Source organism: Balaenoptera ricei, chromosome 18 (assembly GCF_028023285.1).
Source record: "Balaenoptera ricei isolate mBalRic1 chromosome 18, mBalRic1.hap2, whole genome shotgun sequence".
Taxonomy (NCBI): domain Eukaryota; kingdom Metazoa; phylum Chordata; class Mammalia; order Artiodactyla; family Balaenopteridae; genus Balaenoptera; species Balaenoptera ricei.
The window spans coordinates 28,503,638-28,529,051 of NC_082656.1; positions in this window are offsets into that span (position 1 = coordinate 28,503,638).

The window sequence follows — 25,414 nt, forward strand, 5'->3', positions numbered from 1 at the left end:
AGTGGTAAAGGTAACTTTCATCTTCCTTATGAACTGCTGCTTTCTAGTCCAGGTCATATTGATTATCTTTTTTCTCTTGACCTCACAGTCTTCATTGTTTATATAAGGTCTTATTTTTGTCATGCTTGGTATTACTTTTGTTGTGGTGTTGGTCTCGATAGTAGCATGTTTTTGATTTGTGTGTGTGACAACTAAATCATATACTGTAAACCAGAAGGATATGTAAGACATTTTGTTCAAGGATGCTGACTTAATTTAAGGGTAGTGGTTAGTGGGGATCAGGAGGGGAAGGACACTTGTTCCTTGTGAAGAGACTCCATAGGCAGGCCAACAACAGAGAGCAAAGGATGAAGAGAACATTTGGGCTTTGGCTGGGGAAACCAAGAGTGTGTGGAGAAAAGCTTGGCAGTGGAAGAATCATCAAAGCTTCTTGTGTAGTTTAACTCCATGTGAGCAATTTACAATAAAGTATGAGAAGGGGAGAGGAGAAATGGCTAGCCGAGGGTCCATGAGGGAGCACATACAAGCCAGCAGCATGAATTCTTTTGCCAATGAAAATGCTTCTCTTTTGTAGAAAGTCAACACTGACAGCAACAATAACACTGATGGTAAAAGTGAAATGCTCCACCTTGTCACCTGGAATCTTTAGGCAGCAAATCAGCAGGAGACTGCATTGAATACTTTCTTTAACACGCACAGTGGAAAGCACACATAAAATTTAGAGTAACTCAGGCCACTTCACAATGATGGAGTTCTAACTGGCATATGAGAACATTGGGGATATGGCATTGTGGACCAATCCCAAGAAATCATTTTTGTTTAATTATGTAGTTTGTATATGCTCAGGTTAGTGTCACCCAAGGAAATGCTTGAAAAGATTTGGAAATGTTTGAAAAAATTATTAAACTTAAACTAATTTTCTGTAAGGGTATTAGCTCCCTAACTGTATTGTAAGCTATATTGTCATTTGTTGTTGTTCTTGGTTTTGTTCTTATTTTAGTGAATATGTAGTAGAAAAGTAAAGACTAGAGCTTTTTTTTGGGGGGGAGGGGAGGGTGTTGTTGTTTTTGTTGTTGTTTTGTTTCTTGCCCCAGCTCTATTACTACCTAAAGATGTGATTTTGGATAATTTACAATGAAAACGTGATTAAAAATATTCTCTGCATCCATTAGGTTATTTTTTAGTAAAATGAGACAATTTATATAGAAATACTTTGAAACAAATTACAAGAATCTCAGAACTTTCTGTTTCTCACAAAAACTAGTATAGTCTCATTTATATCGTAGGTGATGAGGCAAAGATTATTGAATAAAGGACAAGAAATAGAGAGGTAAATGTGATAGCCAAAAGATACATAACAGTTGGAGACAAACAGGCTACTTGAGATAACTAGGAATGGTCATCATTAATGCAGAGTCCACATTCTCGATTCAGCTTCTGAGATACCGAAGTGTTATTATACTACTTTTCAAAGTAACTAAACATCTGAAAATTGGATCACTATAGCCAAACTCAAATGAAATACCCCAGCCAAAAAGAGATTATTGTCTCAACCAAAATGCAAACATATTTGACTGAAGCACTATCTCAGTAAATAACAATGTCCTAGTAAGTAACTAAACAAGCATTCTTAAAGACAAAATGGTTTCTTTGTAAGTGTATTTGGGGAGAAGAGTTAGATGATCAAAATGAAACTAATTTTATTCTATGAATTTTTCCTCTCCACAAATAGAGAATTTTAGACTAGATTGTTGATACTGAGCATTTAATACTGTGCACGCTCTTTCTTCTGGTTAACATTTACTAAATTCTTATGTTCTAAAACCCTTACTAATGAGTTACCAAAAAAGATCAGTTGATAATTGATGTAATAGTGCAGTTGAATAGCCTGTAGTTTTTATTTATTTGTTTATTTTTTATTTGGTTGTGCCGGGTCTTAGTTGTGGCATGCGGGCTCCATAGTTGTGGCATGCAAACTCTTAGTTGCAGCATACATGTAGGATCTAGTTCCCTGACCAGGGATCAAACCCAGACCCCCTTCATTGGGCGCACAGAGTCTTATCCACTGAACCGCCAGGGAAGTCCCAAATAGCCTGTAATTTTTGTTTGTTGTTTTGCATCATCACAAGGCCTATCAAATCTAATGGCAGCATATCTTAATTTGATTTCAAGTAGCTGCTGGCCTCTTCAGCAGTATGTGCGATGCCATCCAACCTTCTAGAAAAGGCCATGATATCCATGGTCAATCAATCACATATTATGCTAAATTATATCAGTTTTATTCACAGATGACTGGCATTTCCTCATCCATTCTGAAATTCTGAAGTGCTTTGTAGTTATAGGGCCTATATCTTCTTGAGATTGTGAGAATTGCATGAGCTTGGAGCATACAACTTCCTATATTTTCAAAAAGTGTATAATTTGTTGACTGACAATACATGTTATCAGCATTTCTGGATTGCTATTTGTCACACAGATATTTGACTTTCTGAAGTGATTTGTTTTACCAAAATTTATAATTGCATATTTTATTCAGTTGCTGCCAAGTATAGAAACTCAGGATGCAACATTATCAAAATCCTACTTCTTATTTTACCAGCAATTTTCATCCTAAGTTACTGACAAGTCTTGATAATGGATAAGCATATTCAGTCATTCACTGAGCACATAACAGGGCATGAGCTAGATCAGACATGGAAGGTTACTTTCCACTCTTAAAATTTATAACTTTACTAATAGTACTTACCACAGTCTAGACAAATTAGAATCCCCAAGGAAGGGGAAAAAGGGAGAAAGAAAGAAATCTCTCTGACATTGCAAGATAAGGTTACTTGTGGTGACAGAGTTATACATATCTTACAGAAGAAACTTAATTTTCCCTCCCTGAATCTTTAACTCAAAGACATGACCACAATCCACTTAGCTGATCAATTAAGTATTTTCAGCCAGGAGTCCCAACACATCACTGAAATAAAATACATTTGTGTGAAGTTTTCTCTTTCATAATATTTTTTCCTTTTGCCACCATTGGTTTAAAATGCAAGCAGTTCATTGGGGTTTTAGGTAAGAGATGGTCAAATATTTAACTTTCTATTCAGTTCTGCCTATTAGTAAAAAGTTGTTTAACTGCTTAGAATTTTCATTAACGGTGTCAAAAGTATCAGTCTGAATAGATACATATTATATTTCATATGCAGAATAGAAATTCCAATGGATGGAGATGACAACTCTTTCATGAAATAGAAGATAAGATAGGCAAAATAAAGAACATATGCTTAAATAAATAAACTATTTGGTTAGTGAGGGTGGTTACCAAATTAGAAACGATTCAAGTCATTAAATTGAACTATTTCCTGATGCTTTTGAAAATTATACTTGCTTGGGTATTAAAAGATGATTAGACATGGATTAAATGTTTTATGATGTTCCCTGCCATTCATCCAGAATTTGCATCGGGTGCAAGTTCATGAAAAATATGCAAACCTGTTAGAGTTCTAGTATATGCAAAGATTTGTCTCTGTTTTCATTATGTAAGTACTTTAAGATTTCATCACATCATCTCAGTTCTGAAAAATAAAATTAAGTGTTGATTGTTCATTAAATTCAAATAAACTTAAGTATGTTATTTTAATTAATAGTCACCAAATTAAGGTTAGTAGACTTACACTTTTTCAACATATGACAATGATAATGGCAGTTAAAAAAATCTTCAGACTTGGGGGCTTCCCTGGTGGCGCAGTGGTTGAGAGTCTGCTTGCCGGTGCAGGGGACACGGGTTCGAGCCCTGGTCTGGGAAGATCCCACATGCCGCGGAGCAACTAGGCCCGTGAGCCACAATTACTGAGCCTGTGCGTCTAGAGCCTGTGCTCCGCAACAAGAGAGGTCGCGACAGTGAGAGGCCCACGCACCGCGATGAAGAGTGGCCCCCGCTCGCCGCAACTAGAGAAAGCCTTCACACAGAAACGAAGACCCAGCACAGCCATAAATAAATAAATAATTTAAAAAAAAATCTTCAGACTTAAAAGAGTAGGCACTTTGTCCAAAGTCATACAACTTATGATTGATAGAATCATATATTTCTATTACATATGCAAATGTATATATTTCTATATGTTCATTAATTCCAATTATACTTTAAATAATGTTTTTCAATGTATACATTAGCCACCTTACATAACCTTTTTCTATCTTATCTCTGTCTCTCTCACTCTTTTCTTCCCTGCTTGCTTTGACCATTGTTCTTTCTCTGACCAAGTCTGGTTTGTTCCTGGTTCACATCTTTGGATGTCATGCTTTTGCCACTTCAGTGCTAACTGTGGACATTCCCAATCTCCAGGAGCAATGTTTAAAAACCTTGCTTCTGAAATCCCAGCTGCTTTACCTGTGGCTATTTTGTAGTTGTAGTTCTACCCAGACCAAAACTTTGGGTGAGGGTGTTATATTGTAACTATTTAATGCCCTGCACATATAGAATATACTGATAAAATTATAATCTTTGCCATCATCCATCTCCCAATATTCTTTACCAAGGCTGTATATATATATATAGTACTCTTGCTTCTGTGCCATTAGAGAGGTTGCTGTACCGAGCAGGCCAGCCTCCCCTCCTCTTGGCTATATTCATGTTGCTCAGATTATATTTTAAATGAAAAAAATGTCTCACCACACACGCAAAAAAGACAACGTGCCCTGGTAAAGATTCAATTTGTCAGGTTCCTGTATAATTAGGGGTGGGTGCCCTGACTCTCTGTTCCAGACAATGAAATTTATAAAACTTTACTAGATAGAGATTAGAGAAGAACTATTGTTCCTCTAATTAAAAGTTAAAGTTCTTAATTGGCAAAGACTTTTTGATCTTCATTATTTTTCCCTCCTGCCTAGGACATGGATGTGAGGTCTGTGGTACAGCAGCCAAAATGTAAGCATGAGGATAAAAGCCAGAGCTTGAAAAAGGCAGAGTGAAAAGAAAGCAAGAAACTGCATCCCTTTTGTTATCATGGAACAGCTGCCTAAGTCTTAGACTACTTACTCATAGGTTTTCATATTTTGTGGGAAAAAATAAACCTCTACTTGACCAAGCAATTCTAGTGGTGGTTCTATAATTTGTATCCTAACCCACACCATTATGAAGTCTAATTCCATTGTTGAGTAAATCATTGACTCTGCTAATATCTAAAAAAAGTGACTAATCTCTTCCCAATTGTACCTTGGACAACAATTTAACTGAGCATCCACTTTGTTGAATAGTGTGCTGAGACTAGCAGACGGACAAGTAATGAGGTTATGAATTAAGTACTAATGGTGGGTCTTGACGTTAAGATTCTAAGGCATTTTTAGCAAGACCTGTGAAAGCAAGGAAGTATTCTTTTTCCCCCTGAAAGACATCAAACACAGCACATCAAAGCCCTCTTGAAAAAATAGAGTTGTAACAGCTTTATATTTATTTCCTTTCAGATTTTTTTGGAACTTAATAGATAAATCTAACCACAGACCCTAAGAGTTTTGCTAATATCTAAGTCCTCTCACTCTCATACAATATAGCTTTCCTTGTGTGGAAAACTTTCATTCATACCACAAATGTCCATTAAATGGACAGTAACTTTCCTGTGTCCTGGGAATATAAGGAAGGTCAAGAACAATGTTTTTTTCATTCAGAAAGTTTACAGAGTAATAGAGGCAGAAAGTAGAGGAAAATGTTTTTATTACCTCCCTCACCAACCTCCTCTTATTATAAAGCAAGCAAACTCTTACCGCATTTGTAAGGATTCGTAATGATTCTCAGCATTAGAACATCAGCATTAATAGAGATATGCACTGATGTTTGTTTTTAGAAGCAGCGGAATTTAAAATTTGTTCAATTAAATCAGCCTCAGACAATAAAGGTTAAAATGTTCCTGGGTATACATAGAACTATGCGACAGACCCCGTAAAATAAACTGGTCATCAAAACATAACCCCAGCATTCACATAAGAAATCATCACTATAAAAAATGTAAATAGAATTATTTTGGATATTTTGAAAGAAAAAAATATACCTGGGAATGTTAACTATTCACAGGGATGACTTCTTTATAGTATAAAGCCCTCTTGAAAAGTGCTTAAAGCATAATGAAATATATAGTATATAATATTAATAGTAATACTTATTACCCAGACCTGTTTCTTCATGATCTGGAAACACTGTTAATATCCTCAGTGCATCCAAGAACCAGAGTTAGGTCTTCACTCAAAGCACATGGACTGAAAGCAGGGAGAGAGTGTTCCCCAGAAGAAATTACAGGGTAACTTCACTCAAAGTTGGATATTACAAATAACAGAGTACACACACACATCCATCTTAAAAAAAAAAAAAAAATATTTTTACATTTGTGCATATTAGCCATTATTTCTAACCCTAAAGAATCCTGCAGAATTTTTTTAAAGAAACCTACAAAGACAGTATATTCCTGGACAATAGGTACATTTTTTCATAATCTTTACAAAATGTTCCAATCACCTATGCTCTCTATAGTTCCATGTTTCTATTCCTTTCAGATGTAATTCTGGGCTGGTCAAATCCAAGAGGAAATCAAATGTCAGCAACCAGTCACTAATGGTTAGAAGCACTGGTGGAAATCCTAATTAGAGCTAAGCATTTAATTTTCTTGTTGTTCCTCTCATTTCTCAAATGACTTGCATTTTTTTGAAATAACTAAAAATAGCTATCCATAAAAAATGAGTTTGGCCCCAAATCTCCAAATTTGGATTCTGGACTAGATATATTATAATGGCACATTTTATAGGAGAGAGACCCATCTTTATAAATAAGTGATACTCTGTGCTCTGTACTGTAATTTCAGTGAAAATGTTACTAATCTTAAAGGATCTCACTAGCTTGAAAACCAGTTCACACTGATTTTTTCAGATGTACTGAATTCAGTGAAAATGTCTCCGGAAACCACTATAAACGTCCCACATTCTAGCCTTAGAAAATATCATACAGCAATAATAAACTTTAAAATTATCTTCTTTAGACTTCTATGGTGTTTACATTTTAGCATATTGTACTGTTTCCTAACCCAGTGTTTTTTTTTGTTTGTCTGTTTTTTCCCAAACTCCAGCATTATTGTATTTTTTTAAAACATCAGTACATATGTCTTTTTCTGTTACTGTACTGGTCAGTCTGGACTAGCTACATATTTTATTTAGTACAGATTGCTTTCCTCAAACAGGTTTTGAGGTGAATGTATGTTTTTTGGCTGTAAGTTTGAAAGAAATAGAGACAATCAGATTTCTTCAGGTGACAGGGTATTATTGTAAAGATACCCAGAAAAGCAAGAAAGCATAGGAAATTGGCTTAGTCAGTTGCAAAATCAGGATATAGTAAGATTACTTTTATTCAGGCTACAGTAAAAATCTCAATTATCCAACAACAGCTCTGCTTCTCTGTTGTTCTGTTACTGATTCAGATTCCCTTTTTCTCTGCCTCTCTGCTATTTCTTCTGTTGCTTCAGACTGAAGCTAGGGTTTCTGCTCGTTGCAGATTCTATGGTGTTTATCTTGGTTTATGCTCTTCCAATTGGCTTTATTGATATTCGTGTGTCATGTTGACACACCCCAAGTGTGAAAAATGGATTAGATATTTTAGTTATTGTACAGTATCTTTATTAATACAAGAACTGGCACCTGACCGCATCATAAGCCTCTACTTCAGCCAACAGTTTGCCTTTGGCTCTGGTGGCTGTCTTTTTTCCATTGTTGGTGAACCTTGTGAAAAGTTGAGCAAAAGTACAAAATGTCTGTAAAATATGCTCCATCCAGCAGATTCATGTACAAAGGACATGTAGCTTATAAATCCTCTGCAGCTTCCTGATATTTTTTTCAGAGGGAGTTTCTCTTAAATTTAAAAAATATTGTCCATTTTTATGGATGTTAGCATGGGATGGACAACCTAAGACATTATTGGTGAAATTACAGGTACTTCTGCAGAAATGTCAAAATATTCTGGAGATCTATTAGTAATAACACTGTTGATTCATACATCATCTGAAATTCCCTGAGTGCTTTGTGTGGGGGATTATTTAATTGGGTTAATTTTTATAATATGCCCAGTGAATGTGCACCACTTAACTCTCCAATAAGTATTGACAGAAACAAAAATAAATGCAAATTGTGAATGTCAAAGATATAAAAGAAAAAAATGTTAAAAGATTGAAATATGGAAACCTTTTCATTGTAGAATATAGGTCTAAACTCCATTCCGTTAACCCAATAATTTACTGTTTTATAAAACTTTATTAATGTTCTAAGTTCTCTTATATTTAAAGTTTGATAATTTTATGGATAGTAAAATGAAAAAGTTAAATTTGTTAATAGCCAATTCCACAGAAAGATACATTGACAGAATTGTATTAAACTGAGCTGATTACTTTAATAAAAAGCAACTATGAACATCAAAATAATAGAAATTGAAAATTGTTATTTTAAATAATCTGATTTTTAAATGGGAGTACAAAGCCAATGTCAGAAGTTTTATTTTAACAAAGCAACTCTGATGCTATTATCTTTTGAAAAAATGCATATGGAACCAAGACGAACCAGAAAGAATGAAGTTTTAAGAGTTCACTTTTACCAATCTCTATTTCAGAAATTTTCCCATATTGCAATGCTAACTAGATTTTTTTCAAGAAAAAGAAATGTTTGGAGAAAGTATATTTATGTTTAAAAATACTGACTCTATAAGCACATACAGTACAGTGAAATACAACAATCTATTACAGAAACTCAATTATTCAATGGAGCAGTAGATGAGTGTCTTAACACAGGTAACTGGATGTATTTGTAATCTCTCTTTGACTAATAAATAAAACCATTTCTTAAATTCCTTTGGGGTATCTTTGTATCTATCTCTCAGAAAATTATAATACTAGTGAAATTTTCTAACAGCTTAAAAAATTAAGGATAATTTATTTAAGTTATAGGAAACTGCTAAGCAGATTATAAAAAAATAAAATCATGTATTTTCAGGTTCCCATTATTTTACATAAAATACCTCCCAAAAGTATACTTTTGATAAATAAAGTTAGTACTTCATTTTATGGTTTTAATAAGAATATTATTTCTCTTCCCACTATTATTGAGGCCCAAACTTTTATCAGATATACCTCACAATGAACAGTGCAAATAAATGAGTGAATGAAAAAATAAACAAATAAACTAGAAATCAACAAAAGTCACATAAACAATTGTATTTCATTTGTGTCTGAGAGCCACTTAAGGTCAGTGAGTCTAATTCACGTTCATGTCCCCAGAGACCAGCACAGACTTGGCAAATTGTAGGCAATTAATATGTATTTAAAATGATAAAGGAATAGGTAACAGAACACAATTTCTACACTATTAATATTTTTTCCTCTCAATAAAATTAGAATTTTAAATAAAGTGGGTTAGGAAAGAAAACTTAATCATATCAAGTGTTTATTGAATTCATTTACCATTGCACAAGCATTAGATTTTAAAATATAATTAGGTTTACCTTAAGATTAAGCAGCAAGTGTTGGTTTTAATTCACTGTAAGTTTACTATTTTTCACAGTGCAAACGAGATAACTCTTTCAACTTTAATTGAATATGATTGATTATTCTTTATCAAGTCAAATCACTTTTTTCAGAGTGATGTCATTATTTTTGTATGACAAGATAGATAATAATCTGCCATGTTTGCATTCAATCGGTGATGGCAAAGCTGGCAAAAGTCCGTTTACGCAAAACTTTAAAAGAGACGAGTGGGATTTTTCTTGCTATTAGGATGATAAAAAAGAAATCTTTAGTTCCAAGTATGTTGTCTAGCTTAAGAAGTTAATATTATTAATATTTTAAATTTATCAACTAAAATATAACATGAAAGCAAAACCATAAATTTCTATAAAAATGTTATTTATTATTTTAGTTTTGCTCAAAATTATTTGAAAAAAATTAAATTCCTATTATTCAGAAGCATGAATTGGCTTTGACTAACCTATTAACAAGGAATATATATATATATATATATATATATATATATATATATATATATATATATATAAATTGAATCATTTTGCTGTACACCAGAAACTAACACAACACTGTAAATCAACTATACTTCAATAGAAAAAATTATCCTGAATTAAAAAAATAACTAATAAAATAAGTTTTCACAAAAGTGAAGTAACTATTTTTATCTTTCCACTTTTTTTCTTAAATTGTTGAAGTATATATTTGTCATTTATTAATATTTATATTTTGACAGATTTGCTTTCTCCTCAATACAAAGACACACACACACACACACACTGACATCTGATAATGTCATTATTATTATTTGCTCAACGATTTGAAGTAATCTGCAGACACCACAGTCCGGCACCTCTGCATCTAATAGGATCCATGAGAAATTTCAACACTGATAAAATACTATTATTTAATATAAAATCCATATTAAAATATTGCCAATTGTCACAATGATTTGTGGGATTTTTATTTGGCCAAGTTTTACAAACAGGGTGCACAATAATTAATTTTTATTTAATAAGATATTTTGCCTAGAGAAAGAGGTTGAATTCTCTGAATTCTACAAAAAGTTTCCAAACTTTGGAATACAGCTATATGCTTATTTTATTCAATGGTGCCCTGCATTACACTAAACCCCCATGTAGTTCCTGATGACTTAGGGCCTTGGAAGTCTTAGAGTCTCTTGAACCTATGTAAGCAGGTGCCTTGTCTTTTGTGTGTATAACCTGGAAACACTTGACCTGGGAAGACCTAAAGATAGGAAGATTATGGATCTAACATGGGTTGAGAACTTGCTAATCCTTTTCGGGGAGTTTCTCTCCTAGTGAAGAACAAGAAAGCTCATTCCAGTGCCCACATGTTTGTAGCTAATAGAGAAAACCATCCTTTAAATTCCTTTGAGATTTCTTTGTGCTTTCTGTTCATAGAAAATTATATTAGTAAAATTTTCTAACAGTGTTAAAATAAGCAAGTATAGTATCCATGTTGAGATTGTCATAGTTTCCATGTTTATTAATAATTGAGAATAAGAGGAATAAAACTCACTGCATACACTGCCTAGTCTACATCTTCATAGGAAAGAAAAATGGGGGCATTGTAAAACTCTTTTAGAATCTCCAAGAGTTCAAAACTTTTCCAAAAATGTTCCACAGTATATTAATGTTTTCACAGTATTTTCATTCTTCCTTTTTCTCCATCCATTTTGTATTTTCTATCTCTTACATTTCTGATAACCACTTTAAAGTTTTAATTGGCTTATAAAAACATAACTACTTTTCCATACACTATGTGCATTGACTTGAAACTATTTACGGTGGATTAAGTGATGTATAATACATTAAGCAATGTATAATGTTATATCTAGGTATGATATCTAATTCACAGTATGTTTTAATAATGGATGCTATTAGACTATTTGCTCTTTATTTGGAAGTAAATTTTTTTTCAAAATGTGGCATGGATGTAAAAGCAGACTCACTTAAATTATTAATGTGCATTTCTATTATTTGTGTTGATTTTTGTAAAACAAAAAGAAAAAAATACTTTGTTATTCAGGCCTAAGACAAAAGTGCTATCTCCTCTAATGGTAAACAACACAGGTAGAAAAATAGAAATGATATTTTGTCATGTTCTAGCTACATCTAATATGATTTTCTGTCAACACAGAAACTATGAGTTGTATGTTTTAAAGATTGCAGTCAAATTGTTTTCTTCAGTAAATAGAAGCTGGATTCCCAGTGTGTCAAAATGATGCTCTCTGAGAAACAATGAAATTTTGCCTCAGAACAACATAAAAATTACCAGCCATTAGACACATTCCTATAGCTTACTTCAAATTCCAAAAAAAGCAACATTGAAATGCAGGGTATAAGCCTATACTCTGTAAATATGGAAATACTGTATTGTTCTTGTAGGAATAGAGGCTTGAATAAGGACAGGACTTTTACCTGAAGGATAGTCAGAGTTAACCCTATATCATTACAGATGGCATACTCAAAATATATTAAAAAAATGAAACTTGTAAAATAATATTTTAGAAACACACATAACACTCAGGCTGTCAGATACAGAGAACAGGCTGGTGGTTGCCAGAGGAATGGGGTAGGGAGAAATGGGTGAAGGGGTTCAAAAGGAACATAAAATAAATAAGTCATGAAGACGTAATGTACAACATTGTGACTATAATTAATACTGCATTGTATATTTGAAAGTTGCTAAGATCTTAAAAATTCTCATCTCAAGAAAGAAAATTGTAACTATATGTGATGAAGGATGTTAGCTAGACTTACTGTGGCGATCATTTCACAATATATACATATATATGGAATAATTATGTTGTACACCTGAAATTAATTGTTATATGTCAAAAAGAAAATAAAGCTCAGGTTCTCAGCAATCCTGTATAATTAAGTAATATTTGAGAATGCTAACTACGATGGGATTTAAATTGCTCTTATTGAGCTGGATGACATAAAATCATAGACTACCTGGCAACGTCTCCTGAATTTGATCAACTATTTTCTTACGGAAAATAAATGAAGAAATTGCTTTTCAAAAATGTTCCCAGGAAGGTCAATGATTTGAACTTATTCTGACAGTCTATCTTTGATCTTCTTTGGCATATCATGCTTACTATGCATGCCCTTTAAAGATCTGTTTAAATGAATGAATTTACACATTCCTTTGAGAAATGCTATTGATTTTTCCAAAAATGAAACAAAACACAATAAACAAAAAAGAATTAACATTCACAAGCAATTAAATTTAGAGTGTGTTGTTTTCATACATCCATATCCTTTCTGAATGAAAAATTCACCTAAAGAAATTCCGGAATTGTCCTCAAGTAGAGTCCTCTTACAGAGGATAGCAAAATCTAATTACATTCCTGTTTAGAATGCTTCAGGATTGCACATTACATTTAGCCTAGATTTTCAAGCTGTTTTCCCAGCTAAATGATATCACTTAACTCCAGTTACTCTTTAAACATTTATAAAAATGGGACTATTACAGAAGCTGTGAGATACTATGTACAAAGCAAGATACATGTGATGGCATTTTTAACAAAGTAACACAAACATAGATATTTGGTTTATATGAGCATAATTGGTTGCTTCTCTTGGACTCTAACTTGATTTATTAGAAAGTTCTTTCCTCCTCAGGCAAATATTCTCCTCAAGCATTTTTACATCTCTTGCAATACCAATCCTGTCCACTTTCTTATGACCCCTAATTTTTAGATAATCAATGTAATGATGACAAGGTTCTCCTGAATTTCTTTGTTGAAACACCTATTTTAAGAGAAGTAAGCAGACCAGAGAGATGAAATAAATGTTCTAAAGTCCCATAGCTATGTAGTGTTAGAGCCAGCTCTGAAGTACCTATTTCAGACTCTTAAGTTCTCCTACCTAACAACCCTTGGAGAGATGACAGATAATTCTACAGTCGATAGCAACTCTCTCTCACTTCAGGGCCTACTATATTTTTTCTATTTGCCTCATTTTTTTTCATTCTCCTGAATGGATGCTTTAATTGCCTTTGGCTAGACTGACACTTATGTTTTCCATTACATCTATATTTTGGGTTATAAGATTTTATTTTTTATGTTATTAAATTTATTTGCTTGAATTTAAGCTTTTAGAGAAGGCTATGGTTCAAATAGTGCATTGCCAGGTGAAAGAAATGAATTCACTCCTCTAATTTGTGAAATTTGTATGCAAAATAAAGAATCTCAGTATAGCACTTATTATGTATATTTGAGTACTTATTATGTTCCAATAATATGCAACATTTGATCATTTATTATACGATAAATTCTCTCTTTTCTAAACTCCCAAAATGTTTTGTACTTCTTTCATAATACAGTCCATCTGATGGTCTGTGAGTGTCTGTCTCCTAAACTAAATGAGAACTTAGGAATTATTCCTTTATATCCAATGCAGTATGAGACACAGTGCTAGGCATATTGTTGATTCTCAATTAACATTTCTTTAGTTGCACTTGATCAATTAGAAGATATGCTTTTTATGTCATTAAATATTGCTTCTTAGAAATTCTTATAATTGGGGCACAAACAACACCATTACTTTGGTTCCTTCTGGCTCAGTGATGAATCTGTATGTCAGTCTTCATAAGTCAAAGTATTACATTCCTCTGGCCACAGTGATTTGTTGAGGGGAGATCAGAAGACCCAATTAGTTCCAAAGAATCACAATGAGAATTTTTCTAGGGCTGCTGGAAAAATGATTTTGATTATTTTTTTTCAGCATGTGAAGGCTGAGTAGTTTTAGGAGCTGAAGATAATGTTACTTCATGTTACCACCGGACAGTACAAGGGAAGGAAAAGCTGAAAATGGACACGTGTGAAGTTCTAAGGCTATCACTGAATTCTGAAATCCAACCACGCCTGAAGAAAATCCTACCCATGGACATTTTATTTGTATGATCTAATGCATGGTGGTTTTTTTTTTTTTTTTTTTTTTAATTAATTTATTTATGGCTGTGTTGGGTCTTCGTTTCTGTGCGAGGACTTTCTATAGTTGCGGCAAGTGGGGACCACTCTTCATTGCGGTGCGCGGGCCTCTCACTATCGCGGCCTCTCTTGTTGCGGAGCACAGGCTCCAGACACGCAGGCTCAGTAGCTGTGGCTCACGGGCCCAGTTGCTCCGCGGCATGTGGGATCCTCCCAGACCAGGGCTCGAACCCGTGTCCCCTGCATTAGCAGGCAGACTCTCAACCACTGCGCCACCAGGGAAGCCCTGTTTTGTTTTTTATGTTTGAGCCTTATTTTTGTGTCATTTGCAACTGAATCATCATAACGTTTATAGTATTTAACTTGTACAAATACTATTCCAGATCACTTTTATTGAGTTCCTTGCTCCCAAGAGAAATTAGAAGTTCAAGGAACAAAGCTTCTGCAGATGCCATGCACCTCCTGGAAAAAATGCTCTGTGAATTGGAGCTTCTCCCTTTGTTTGACTTGAATGAGATAGATTTAAGACACACCTTTTGCTCTTGAGGAATTTAGAAACACAGAAACCAGACTAGTTCCCATACACACACACAAATGTCCTCACACATAGACACACACAGACAGAAAAAAGTTGAGAAGAGTTTCAACTGAACCTTTGTGTCTCTCTATCCAGCATGTGTCACAATTAATAAGATACACCTCAACCCAAGCATAGCCTTCCTTCTTTTTTTTTTTTTTTTTTTTTAACAGATCTACTGCTGTGTAAGTGGCACTGTATAGTACACCTAAGGAAATTTTACTGTAAGAAAATTTAAGACAATTATGATCCATGGTCCATTAATCTCACGTATAAAAATGCTACTTCATGACATTTGAAATAGAATAACGTCTGCCCATCTGACATGTAAGACTCTAACAAACAAAACAGACTTTCACTAATAGAAAAGGGAAAAAAAATTCCTGCAAGACACATCATATAGAAAATACTAATCTATGGAATCATGATCTCTAGGAAAGTATTAGGAAACAAAAAGGGTACATTCTAATCAGTCAGTAAACACTGTCTTTTTGAGTAATAGCTGCTTTTAATATGTCGTATGTAGTTAGTAGAAATAAAATATTAAAAAGATGCCAATAAATTTTTTACTTATGTACAAACTCTTAAATTAAAAAGTAGAATTCAAGTCACTTATTAGCAAAGGGCAACAATTAGTTTTTTTTGATATAACATTTTACTGACTTCAAGTTTTATTATTTAATCAGTAATTATGGGTGGACATTACTCATTACAGTGTGCTAGAAAAGAGCTCTGTTTAGCAGTACAACATTAAATAAAGTAGGTTACCCTAGGAATTAAAGATCACAGCCAGTCAAGCATAGATTATTTTTAGAATTGATTTCTAACTTTCTACATAAAAAATACCAATATACAGGTGACAAATCGTACATCAAATGATCCATCACTCAAATCATCCTCTGCCCTCCTTCTAGAGTATAAAACAATAATATTTTTTATTTAATAACAACATATAATTTAATTATTGACCCCAGAAAACAAGTCAAGTTACATAAAATACAATGAAATCAGAAGCAAGATAACAGCTTACGCATTGCCTCAGGCAACTGACCACTGGCAGATGATGTTATGGCTGATGATATACACTTTGTGATCTCTTTTCCTCTTTCACAGCATCTATGTTTAAAAAATACAAACTATCATAAATGGTTTTGTCCAGTGTACAACTATTCAAAGAATTTTGATTAAATGTAGGTTTTAATTACAGACAGATGATCCCTAACTGATAGAACAGGAGCTGAAGTAATTGTTATTTTATATTTCAACTTTTGTTCTTCCCAAAGGTCTTCTCTAGGAAGCTCAAATTTTTAGCAAGAACTGGTAAAACTGATTTTCCACAAATTTTGATATTTCTGGACTAACCGGTAGAGTGTAAGATCCATTTTATTGTGCTCTATTTGCTGATATGGAAGAGGCAATGAGAGTACTGATAATATTTAATGTTCTCTTGCATCTGTAGACTTAAATCCACTGCAGTCACTGCCAGGCATCACAGACTAGTGTGTTAGACCACTGTGTGACCTTAACCAAGCTGCTTAGGGTCTCTGTACTTCAGTTCTCTTATCTATTAAAAAAAACAAAACAAAAAAAAAAGCAAAATGAAAAAAATACTCAATTAACGGGCCATATGAGGCAGTGGTTAAGAGCATGAGCACTCAAGCCAAAGTTTGGATTTTATGTCCCCCATCCTGCCACTCACAAATTGCTTAATCTTGGATAATTTATTATCTTCCAAGGCCTGATTTTCATGCTGAAGGAATTATGAGAATTAAAGGATCCCATGCTTATGAAGCACTTAGGATATTCCCTGTCTCATAGTAAGCACTCAATAAACGGGAGAGCCCACATAATCATTAGAATTAACAAAAGTGTCTGGTATAATCTTAACTGCAGTAAATATCGGGTGTTGCTATTCCCTTTCCTTACCTAATAATTCTATTGCATTTATGAATAGTGCTATTTTCCTCTTCCTCTGACAAATAATGAAAGCAGTGAACAAAATTTTGAAATCAAATTGATCTGTCACTTTTTATCTCACTTTCTTCAGCTGAAAAATGAAAAAAAATAATTGTAACTAAATTATTTTATGAAAATTAAATGGGCTTATTCATTTAAAGCTTTCAGCAAAGAGCTTGGCATCATTCAGGACTCAATAAATGTTAGCTGTTATTATTATTGGCATAATTATTATTATTATTATTCACATTATGCACTGACATTTCTGGAAGGACATGAAAACAATGCATTCTTAGTAGAAAAACAAAAACATAGTCTAGAAAGTGGTACCAAATAATGTGCACACACACACACACCCCTTTTCATATGAGGTCACCTACTCGTCTATGTAAAGTCTTCTTCTGAATCGACTCCTATTATAACAGCCTAATAGCTAAGGATTTCTTCTAGGCTTCCTTCAGCTGTTTCACAGTGAAATAACTATAAGAAAAAAAATATTTCTCCTGATAATTTTGCTCTTCTTTCTATGTATAATTTTGATGTAAGCATGATAATCTGAGTGAGGGAAACAGAGGATAGAAAGGGACAGAAAACTGCATTCTGCTGCATTATGAATATTATTTCTAATATTGTTTTCATGATTGTCATAGTAGCATCATCATAATTATTTTATCCTTTTCTCTAAATCAGTTAAATGTTGGGACCTGGGACCTTTTTCCTTTGTGTATTTTTTCCCATTCAGTGATATCATTCTGTCTCATGGATATAAATATTATCTATATACCAATGAATCCAAAATTGTAGCATTTTCTTAGACATTTTAAACCAAGTACCAAAGTAGAATGTTGTATCTATTAAGTATCTTCATGCTTAGCAACAGAAACTCACATTTGAAAAGCAGATATATTTTGGATGCCTTTTCTCTTGGAAGTCTAATAATCTCAAAACCTGAAACATAATATGTCCTAAACAGATTTCTGAATTCCCACGCTATCACTAACGCCTCCCACTATTGGTTTTATACCCAAGTGTTAAAGTAATAATTCTAAGAGTCATTCATGATTCTATTCTTTACTTAACACTCCACATAACCATCATTTTACTACCATATATTAACTTTGAGTCATAGTTTACGATTAACAGTTTCTTCACACTTTACAATTACTGCCACCATTGTAATACACACTGCTATCATGTTTCTTATACTAGTCCAAAGGCTTCCTAACTTGTCTCCTCTACTTTTTCTTTCCCACAGCAGCCACAGTAATTCTTTTAAAACAAGTCAGTCTAGGTCACTCTTCTGCTTAATTTCCTCTATTTAATTCCCATCTCATTTAGAATAAAATGTAAATTTTTACCAAGATCTACAAGACATTGTATAAATATTTCCATCATTCTCCCTTTCACTCACTCTGCTCCATCACCTCAAAGTCATGTATACTACTCCTGCTTCAGAGACATTGTATTTGCTATTCCCTTTGCCTGAAATAATCTTCTCCAGATATCCTTATGGTTTTATCCCATCTAGGCATTCACACCTTTGCTCAAATATCACCTTCTTGCATAGGTACACAATCTATCTTGAATAGAATTTCCCACCCATTTTCTATATTCCACTTTATTTTTCTCCATTGAACTTACTATTTTGTATTATATTATATTATATTATATTATATTATATTATATATTTTACACTGTTGTCTATTTATTCTCTGTGTTCTTACAATAGAATGAAAGCTCCATGAAGGAAGAGGATTTCTTTATTTTGCTAAATTCTATATAACAAGTGCCCAGAATAATTGTTGAAACATTATACATTCTTAATAAATATTTTAATTTAATTAAATTTTGCCACTTTCATTTTGTCAACCAACGATGTTGAACTATACTGAAGCTCTATGATCCTGGAAAACAGAGAAAGTAAAGAAATCCCCTCACCTTTTTATTTTCCATGAAACAGCCAATGCAAAGGACGCTCCTTCCCCAAATGACTTATATAGGAGACTCAGGGATGTCTTTTTATTTACCTATGACAAGGCCAGACACAGACCCTCCCCATTCTTTGCTTAATAATGATCATCTGAAGCATTTGTCATCACTAATCAATTGGAATAAAATGCCTATCAAACTGACTTGCTTCCTTCTTTCCACAGACTCTTAAACTTTGACCCACCCTCAGCCTGAGCCACACTAATTGGCCTTACGACCTGTCAGTAAGCAACTCTCCCTATTGGCCTCTCTGGAGGATACTCTAGCATCAGGGTAAAACATTCTATGATCTACTGTCCAGTCACATCACCTCTACCCTTTCATTCTACTTCTCCACACCCTGTCCCATTTCCCCACTCATAGTTCTCTCTGGCTTTGTTTACTCTTCCCTATAAAATAAAATCCCTTTTCTGCCTGACTTCGGAGGAACTTGCAGATATCACAGTCAAAGTATAATTATTTTGAGCAAAGTCTCTCCTTACCTAAATCCAGATTTTTTTTTTTTTTTTTTTTTTTTTTTTTGACATGGCATGCCATCATTTCATGGCTGGGCCACTCTGTGCATGCCTCTCCAGAATTCATTTCACACACAGCAATGTGTGTAAATTAACATAAATTTTCCAAATTAACATAAATTAAGTCATATAATTCCCCTGTTGAAAGCCTTCCAATGACTTCCATTGAATCCAAAACTTTCGGATTCTGTATAAAGTTCTAAATCACCTACTTCCTTCTGTCTCTCTGATTTCATCCTATAGAGCTCTTCCTTATTTCCCATTCTTCGGCCATAATGGTTTCTTAATCTTTGTGGTAATGTTTGAACACATAACCACATTAATAATTTTTGAATAATTTTTTTTTTTTTTTAATTTCATTGGGTATTGGGATTGGGAGATGAGTTATTTGTGGCTTCTCAATTTATTATAATATTCAAATATAGGTGCAATGTTGGCTTAAATACGTTATCTGAGTAGGGTAGTAAAACTGCTTTCAAAAATCCTTTTTGCAAGCAGGCAGTTATAAAATACAAGTGAATATTTAAACCTGTAATAATAGTTATCAGATAGTGTGCTAATTACTCTTCACGTTTTTCCATTTATTTATCACAATAACCTATAATTTAGATACTATTGTGCTCATCATTTTATAAGTGGAAAAACCAAGGCTCAAGAAGATTAAGTAAGCTAAACATGGGCATAAAGCAAGGATAGGGACTTTATTATATTAATGGGTGCACTTCGGTCTTCAGAAAATTATTTTTTCCCAATACATCAGAGAATCTAAACAATTAAGAAAATAAAGAGCAAGGTAATAATTGGCACAGATTTAATTATAATATCATAATTTTTTAATATTTATTAAAAGTGTTAGGTTGTTCTGGGCATTTGAGCAGAGATTAGTTATCATGGCTATTATTTCTTTGAATTCTTAAAGATTTTTTTTGAGATGAAAGTAAAATTATCAGTGTTATTCTTTGGGAGCATTAATTTTGCAGTGTTTTGAGACATGTTGTCAGTACAAAACAATGAATTTTCATGGGATGACTCATGAGGCTTTAGGCAATATTTATGTTTCTAATAGCAATTTCAAGTGAAGTAAATAAATATAAAATGAAATTTAATTCTACAGAGCTATAATTATAAAAAGTCATTTTTAAGAGAAGTTTCATGAGCCATGTAAAACATTTTTTAAATAGAATATAATAATTTTATAGTAATTTTTCTATAATTTATACAGAAAATATGATGTGAAAATTTTAAATGCAAATAACTATCAGAAATGACTATTATGTCAGAACTTGTAATTAGACTTACAAAAATTTTGACATTATAATGTAACTAGGTGCAAATTTTGTTTACTTAAAGTATGTAAAGGACTCTTATAATGTACATTTCAATAATTACATAGACTGTGTGCTTTAAAATGTAAAGTCTACAAATGTTTACTAGAAAATGCAATACAATATTGAAAATCTGCATCAACCAAAGTGTTCTAATATGGGCTACTAAGTAAATTATGAATATTTTCTGGCTATTGAAAAGGATAGTTTAACAGTGCATTTATTGGCATTGGAAATATGCTTACTAAATATTCTCAAGGAAAAAAAGAAATTGATGCACAATGACCACATTTGTGTTATACATACCTTATATGTGATGTCCATATTTCTGTTGTATATGAAAAGTTAATTAATAATTATGATTGTATTCCTATCATAGTAAATACCACTCTCTGTTGAGAACATGGTGACTTTTATTTTCTGATCTACAGAAATGTGGCTTATCCACATTTGTATTATTTTCTACAATGATCATAAATTGTGTGAAGGATACTGACTATAAAATTAAGAAGAATACTTAAATAAACTTTATTAGGCAACAAACTTGATCATTAAAACGGAAGTAGTTGTGGTGACCTAAATGTCCAATGACAGATGAACTGGTAAGAAAGATGTGGTACATATATACAATGGAATATTACTCAGCCATAAAAAGGAATGAAATTGGGTCATTTGTAGAGGTGTAGATGGACCTAGAGTCTGTCATACAGAGTGAAGTAAGCCAGAAAGAGAAAAACAAATATCGTATATTAATGCATATATGTGGAATCTAGAAAAATGGTACAGATTAACCTCTTTGCAGGGCGGGGACATGTAGACATAGAGAACAGACATCTGGACACAGAGGGGGAAGGGGAGGGTGGGATGAATTGGGAGATTAGGGTTGACATATATACACTACCAAGTATAACACAGATAGCTTGCGGGAACACGCTATAAAGCACAGGAAGCTCAGCTCGGTGCTCTGTGACAACCTAGATGGGTGGGCTGGGGAGGTGGGAGGGAGGTCTAAGAGGGAGGTGATATAGGTTTGTGTATGGCTGATTCACTTCATTGTACAGCAGAAGCTAGCACAGCATTGTAAAGCAATTATACTCCAATAAAAAAAAAAAATAGCAATGGGAAATGACTGATTTTCTCTAATATTTAAGAATGCAACTACTGATAGTAATATGTATTGAATCAAGGCTATATTTGTTTAGAAAGGTAGGTTTTCTAAGCAAAGAACACTTACTCAAAAAAGTTTTAGACCTTATGTTTTTGTTTTATTTTTTTTAAGAGCCAGAAGTGATGCTTAGTTGTCATTGTCCTGAGAAGGACCCATAGTTTGGTGTGCTTTGATTACTCCCATTGTGCTTACTGCCCATTCCACATCAGAATCTTGGGCAGTGGCAGTGTCTTTAGGGAAATTTTTGGATAATTTTTTATTCTGCTTTTAATTTTTCATTTTGAATTACTGACAACAAACAGATAAAAACAAACAATATAACAGAAACACACACTCAACTACTACTAATTCTATCAAATTGTACTATATAGTTAATTCCTTAACTTTTAAGAAATAAATATATAATTACCGCAATTGTTGACATTTTCTATCCTTTTACAATCCTACTGGTGATTTGTTTTTTGCTTTTTTTTTAAATCAATCAAAAGTTTACTCATCTCTTCAAAAACCATCCATGCTCAGTCAAAAATAGTTGCTATATTACCTTCTGCAAAGAGAACATGCATTATTATATTATTACCTTGATTGGTCTATGAAACATTAAAGTTACATTTTTCTGATTCAGATGTTAGAACTAAAATAATCCTGTGGGCAAAAAAAAGGGGAAATTTAGGCACCAGATCTGTTGACCAGACACCAGCTCTGTGTTACAGCACAGAGCTGATTCTGCTAAACCTTAACAAGGATCATGCTTCTTATAGTATATCAAGGAATGAATTGAATCATGGCAACAAAAAAATGTTCATCTTAGCTCTTAGGGACTCTGATTTGAAAGTAGAGTTTCAAATTGTCTTGTGATTTCTTTGAAGACTTTAATGCAATTACAGAAAATATAAAACAAAAAATTGTTGCTATCTTGTCAAATGTTGCTTTTGCCCATATTTTTTCTCTTCTTCCTTTATTGGAATCCAATCCAGATTATGTTAAACTCTTTAACTCTGTCCAACACTTCTATTTATTTTTTGTTTTGTTTTACCCAAAATCTTTTAAAATTTTCATTTGTATATATATATATATTTTTTATTTTTGGTGATTTATATTTTTCTAGAAAAACATTCTTTTCTTCTTTTTCTTTCAGTTTCCTCCCATCCCCACTCTCCACCCCTGTATCAGTAGTTTTGGAAGTCAGGTTGCTATTTTAGTTTTCTGAAATCTAAAATCTAGCTTTTAGATTTTTGTGTATTTTAATTAATAATTTTGGGGTTTGTTTTCTATTACATTAATTAGTGACCTTTCTTTGTTATATTATTTCTTTTATGTTAGTATTCCTCTAATGTCCTTTTTTGAGCTTAGACATTTGCACTTATAGACTTACATAAAACAACATGATTTTAGGGATATAAATTTACTTGTAATTTCACTTTTTACTGACTCCATAGTTTTTCATTGTGATTTATTTTCAAGTATTTTGTCATTTTATTATGCTTTTCATGTGTTATGCAGAATTGAGTTGTATATTTCAAAGCTAAAAATTTTAAACTGCTTTAAATTAATACTACTTTATAATTCATTATCAGTTTTGGAATTTTTCAAGGTGTCCTGTGGAATTTATTTGTAGTCCATTCTGAAAATATCCCTTGTACATCTGAAAAAAATAAAAAATAAAAATAAATAAATAAATAATATATATATATATATATATATATATATATATATATATATATATATATATATAATCCAGTATTTTCTTTTTCACTAAGCTAGGTCATTTTATTTATTTAAAAATGTAAAAGTATATAAAAAATATATAGAGAGAAGATCTTGCTTCTATCTTTATAGCATCCACCCCATCTTCTTGCCCTCCATGTATAGTTTTATTATTTCGTGCATATTTTCCAGTATTTCTTTATACACATTTTTGAAAATATATTCTTATTTACCTCTTTCTTACACAGAAGGTAATATTATATACATTTTGCTTTTATTGCTTCTTGGTTTTAACTCATAATTAGAATGCTTTTCTCTTCTCTCAGTTTTAAGAGAATTCACTATGGTTTCTTCTAGTACCTGCAATGTTTCATTTTGTACATTTATCTTATAATAGTTTGCAATTTACCCTAGTGGATGATATGAGGAATTATCCTGATTTGTCTTTTTTTTTTCCCCAAACAGGTAATACATAATCTTTCCTTATGTATTAAACAGTAATTATTCCCACTAGTTTGAGAAACCAACATATGCAAAAATTCTCAGTAATTTGGATTTATTTCTGCCCTTATGTTCTGTACCATTGGTCTATCTATATATTTATGCACCAACTTCATGCCTTTTAATACCTTTTAGTTTTTAATGCTACTTTTTAAAATTACAGAAGCAATTACCCCTTCATTGTTTCCATTCTTCAAAATTTTGCTAATATTACTTGTTTTTTGGTTTGTGTGTTTGTGTATGTGTGTGTTTGGGGTTGTTTCCATATAAAGTTTAGGATCAGAATGATTGAAGGAAGTGATCCACAGAGAGTTACAATGTTGACTACATTCAGGAAATTAGAAAGACACGTTCCCAAGTGTTGACATTAGGATCATGTTAGCTCAGCCATAAAAAAAGATAAAGAAGTAAAATTAACTTTGGTTCCAGGAATAAACACCTTGTTTTTTATCCAAGGCTATGGTAGCCACCACCAGAACTGATGGTCCAGAGCCAAACTGCACCTACTACAGCCCACATTATCAAGATGGACAATCCCTGTACTGCCTCTCCAAATGACTCAGTCCTGACTCTTCTGTACAAGTGTATGTGATTAGCAAAACATACTTTCCCTCTGTAACTCCAACCCCAAAGGAATCTAGGTATAGTTAACATTTTTCTATCTCTGAAATAGAGGAAGGTATACTGTCAGGAGGATTACCAAAATAGTAAATCAACTCTATCTCACAACCTCGTCTGTACAGTCATCTCTTTGAGCATGCTTATTTTAAAACCTTCGTTAGACAGATTCATAAAGATAACTTCATTCAAGTAAGATACTAGCTCTGATTGTTCACTTGCTATCTTTCTTGACATTTGCTTTTTTACATATGTTCTTTAGTTTTTGGGAACAGTGCAATTTGAGTGGGCAACTTTTTTTTAAATAAATTTATTTATTTTTGGTGGCGTTGGGTCTTCATTGCTGAAAAGTTGTGGTGAGCGGGGCCCACCCCTCTTCGTGGTGCGCTGGCCCCCCATTGCAGTGGCCTCTTCCGTTGCAGAGCATGGGCTCTAGGTGCGTGGGCTTCAGTAGTTGTGGCATGAGAGCACAGTAGTTGTGGCTCGCGGGCTTAAGAACACAGAATCAGCAGCTGTGGTGCATGGGCTTAGCTACTCTGTGGTGTGTGGGATCCTCCCAGAC